Genomic DNA, 5,175 nt, shown 5'->3' on the forward strand with positions numbered 1-5,175 from the left:
AAGGTATACATGAATTTGAAAATAAGAATGTGTACGTAGAAGAATGTCGTATGTAAGCATGTTTATGTTTAAGCATGTATGGGACCCACGTAAGCGAATCCCTCGGATTACGCTCGCGTATAGGTACGAATGTACGAATCATGAGTAAGGATGAAAGTATGAGCATAAGTTTAAGTATGAATACGCATGTATGTATGAGCATAAACATAAAACGTGTAAGTAGTATGTGTACAAGTAGAAGCGTAAAACGTATAAGTAGTATGTGTATGAGTACAAGCATAAAACGTATGAACATAGGTGTAGGTATGAAAAATAAATATTGCGTATATGGTGTACGTTGAGACATTGCGGAGAAAAAAAAAGGTTAAGTATGTAGATACGAACGATATAAATGATGTTATCGCGAGATATCGTCTAAAATGTGTATGATGATGTGCATGTATAGTTGTTTAAACAAAACGTTGAGTTTGTCGAATCAAAATTAGATTGAGCTTGGTTTGAAAGGTAGAATATAGTTTGTATATGTAAAGGAACATAAAGTACTCATTGGTAATGCTTAACGTATTTTGTAATGATTGAAATGCTACTTTTGTTAAAAAAAAAAAAAAAGGAGTTCACGTATGTTGAAAATTGTCGGTCCCCATGAAGTCTTCTAGCCCACGTGTTTTGAAATTTGGATGACGAGTTAAGCGTTGTAGAGAAGGTTTTTTTTTTTTCTTTTTTTTTTTTAAATAACGGGTTTGTTTCATTTGCATCAAAACATGAAATTTTGAACTTTGAAAGTTCTTGTGAAAACGTCAACCCTTAGAAAAGAAATTTAGTAAAAGAACTTAGTGATTGTTTAAAAATAATTTTAACAAAGGATTTATTGATGTTGGAAAGAGTATTTGGTAAAACGATCATATAACATCTATGAGGTCTTATAAGTAATTGAGAAAGGTTAGTTTGATTTCGATTAAGAGTGGAAGTCTCTAGTATGATGATATAATGTGAACGTGTTTCAGTTAATAAATCAGATGTGAAGTTCATGGGCAAGAGATTCATTAGACCGATTAAATTGATAGGTAGCATTTCGTAAGGTTTGGAAATTCGTGTAGTAAAACGGTAAAGACATGATTAAGAATCTCGTGTATATGATTTGAGTGAAAATGGATGGTAGAATAAGAAGTACGTTTGATAAACAATGTATTTTGAAATCGGAATAAGTAGGTATTTTGAATAATGATAAATGATTTAGGTATAAAACATGATCGGGTTTGCATAATAAAATATTTTGAAAGAGAAGTTTTGGGTAACGGTCACCTAAGTAAGGGAATCACCCCTAACTCGTTGGTGAGGTCGTTTTAAGGGAAGAGGGGTGGAGTCAATCGTCAAGGTAAGGAAGTCACTCCAATCTCGATGATACCTCTCCACTAGTTGTTACAAGGAATATGAATTTAAATTATATGAAAATCATGCATATATAAATGTATCGAAAAGGTTCGATATGTTGTGCGTGTGAAAAGAGAAATCAAAGGTAAACTCGAGGTTGAAAGATTGCATCGTATAAAATGAACAATAGAAACACATGTTTGACCAAAGTTTGGAGTGTTCCAAACGGAACTTTGACTAACCAAAGTGGTCGAAAAGTCTTTTGAATTTGAGGAGCATGCTTTGGCCTAATAGGTAAAACTCTCGCCGACAAGTCGGTTAACGGTATTTACCTTTCCGGTTACTACATGTCCCAAATCAATCGAAATTTCAAGACTTGGCGGGATTTATGAAAAATCAAGGAGTGGAACTAGTCGACAAGGTGCGGGTTTCACCCCTATCTTGACGATTTCGTATCCTAAGTGTGGTTGGTACTCGTCGGGTCAAAATTTAAATTTCGACATGTTGACGAGGGTCCACTAGAATTTGAAATTTGAGATTTACCATTAAGATGTGGATTTCACTCCTAGCTTAATGGCGATATCTCGTGTAAAAAAGAAGAATAGATAGATTGAGAGTCGTTCACCAAATTGTGGGTTTCACGCCTATTTTGGTGAATTCGTCTCATTTGTATAATGCGAGTGTTTACGGATTTAGAATAGTCGAGTAAAATGCATGAGGTAAAGAGTATGTTAAAGGAATAAACAAACAAATTTAAATGCACAATGAAGCATATTAAGAATAGAACATAACGAATGAGACAATAAAACATGTATTAGCACATATTAAAGTAAATATAGCATGCCAAATGTTAACACATAAGCGACATATATGCTTAAAAGATTAAAAAAAGGAATAAATAAGAACAAATAAGGTATCATGTAGTGGTTCAAACAAAGCATACGAATAAGGCTCTAAAACTATAGTCTAGGTGAAAGCATTCCTACTTTTCCTAATTCCCTATAGTTATGGCTCTGATACCAATCTGTCACACCCCAACCAATGGCGGAAACATCGGGATGAGACGAAGTGTGAAGATTGCTAGAGACATCATAACGCTATTTGTGACAATATTTAGAAATTCCAAATTTCATTTCATTTCATAACTTCAAATAGTCAACATTACAAGAAATTCAAATACAACAAGTTTAACATAACAACATGATAACATAACAAAATTTGATACAACATATTAAACCCTAACGTCTATATGTGTATCTAGGCATCAACGCTACTTCTTTTCTTAGCATCGTCCTCATCAACCTGTAACATGTTTAAAATAATTCAATGCAAAAGCAAAGGCGAGTATACAAGTTTGGTACATACATAGCATAAGATAAAAGTGTGAACAATTCCTCATAGCAAGCATGCGATTCAAGATAAACATTAAATATGGCATGTGCATAACATATCAAACCAAGAAAACGCAACTTGCTCATGACATAACCAAAGTTTCAGTAGAGGCGGGTCGTTAATCCTATAGCGCTACATATGTCAAGGTTTGGCTCGTACGAAGTTTATGATAAGTTCAACACATAAGAATCACCCAAATTTAAAGTATCAAGCCATCACATATACAAGCATGTTATAGGAATGTTCATGTGTTTAGACAAAAGTTCATGTGTAAGTTTCAATAGGTAAACATGTTACACCCCAAAAGTGGTAAAAGTAAAAGGGGAAAAGTACGAGTATACTCACAAAGTTTACATATGTTTTCCGATTATCCAATTGTTGACGAGTAGAGATTTAGAGTCCGAATGTATAAGGGATAAAGTTCAAGTATGTTTAGAGTCGAGATTCGGTGTTTAAAACAACATAAAAATAAGATATGAGAATAACATGGAAAATAATCATTTAGTACATATGATGCTTGTTCTTGACACTAGGAAACTCGAAGGAGTTTAGATGTTTTCATGGAACAAGGTTCCATTAGAATCGTGACAAGTTATCATAGTCTAGGATGATGTAATCTAGTACCCCGACATATGAACACTAGTTCATCATCAAAGATTCGATTATTCGAATAATATATTTAGGTTATATAATATATGTCCAATAGTTCAAGCATGAGGTAGAAGATTAAAATCTTCATTTTGGTACCTCTAAATGTCATAGAAGTCATGTAGGAGGTAGGAAGATCAAGTCTTCCATTTAGGCACCTCTATGTGTTCACCACTACACTTGATGTAAAAAAAACAACCAAGGAGGGTCATGAACATACAATAAAGAATAAGAAATATACATACCAACTAAGAGAAATCATCAAATCATGTGAGGATTGTATGTTTGGACAACCCAAGTTGTTCCATAATCACTCATGTATCAAAGACAAAGTTTGACATGACTTGTGGGTTAAAAACCCTAAACAAAACACCAAGTTTATGAGGTTTAATCCTCTGATTTTAAATGTCTCAACCTTGTTTTTAAGCTTAACCAACCATGGGATAAGTTGTAAGCATTAGGACATAGGTATGAGATGTGTTGGACACAAGTTGCATAGGTTTAAACAAGTTTTTGATGAACATAAAAACAAACAGAAAGTTTATGGACTATTCGGGGCATTTCCAGGTCTGATTTCTCCAAGGAGAAGTCTAGGAATCGAACCCCATGATTATACAAGCAAGTAGGAAAAAGAATCGAGTGAATCGGATAAGAATTGAGTGAGTTATGCTCATTTTCGTGAAGAGGTGTCAATCTACTCGAACCCTTGCTTTCAGCTACGGTTTGGTGGATGTTTTGTGAGTTTTTAGGGTTGTAAAAGTGGTAGGGAGGCTGGTTATAAGGGGTATTTATAGGGGGAAGGATTAGGGTTTCAATGGGTTGGGCTTTGGAAGTGTTTAGAAGGGGTTACACCTTGAAACTAGCCCACAAAACCCAACTATATGGGCTGAATTTTGCTGAATTGGGGCTGCCATATTTCTTTACTTTTTTATTTTTTTAAAACATTATAATGAGTAATTTTGTTAGTTAAGTTGTGTAATAATGTGCAACAATGTTTCCCCTAACTTGTAACAAGGTGAAATATGAAATAAAACATGATTTAACTAGGTAAAAAGTGTAATGTACAAGTTTTATTTACGAAGCAAGTTCCGTATTTTACAACGATTACAATGAAAGAATGGTTATAAGAACACAAGATTTCCAAAGTTAAAATTTCACGTAAGGTTTCTAAATGTAGGAAGTTTGAAAACGCAGGGCGTTACAACTCCAAACTTTTTCTTAAGTTTGTATCTCATCTATTTCATCCAATCTAATTTCAAAAAACTAAAATGTTTTGCTTACTAAAGAGTTTCTACAAAATTTGCTCTTGTTGGATTGTTGATTATTTCTTAAGATATGATAATTCTACTGCTCTTTTCTGATAAGAGTTTTACAGAAGAAAACTAGAGCATGACTAGTGGGATAAGTCAAACATTATATCTCTTATGATAATCAAGAACCCACTTAATTATTGCTATCATGTGAGCCATTCTATATTCTAAATTTCCTAAGACTAATTTATTTTCTTTGGAAGAATCAAAATAACTCTTAAGACGCATGCATTACTCTATATTCTTACTATAAAGATTAGTGGCATATGTGAATACATCATGATGTACAATACCATGACCCATAATTTAAAGGTTTACACATGAAAATCAGTAAACTTTTCTGGTGCATTACATATAACTTTTCCACTAATATCATAAGTTGCCTTAAGAATCAACTATTACACTCAAGAGTACCAAAGGAAAATGAGTGTGTTGATTAGCAGCATATGTACAG

This window comes from Helianthus annuus, chromosome 3 (assembly GCF_002127325.2).
Source record: "Helianthus annuus cultivar XRQ/B chromosome 3, HanXRQr2.0-SUNRISE, whole genome shotgun sequence".
Taxonomy (NCBI): Eukaryota; Viridiplantae; Streptophyta; class Magnoliopsida; order Asterales; family Asteraceae; genus Helianthus; species Helianthus annuus.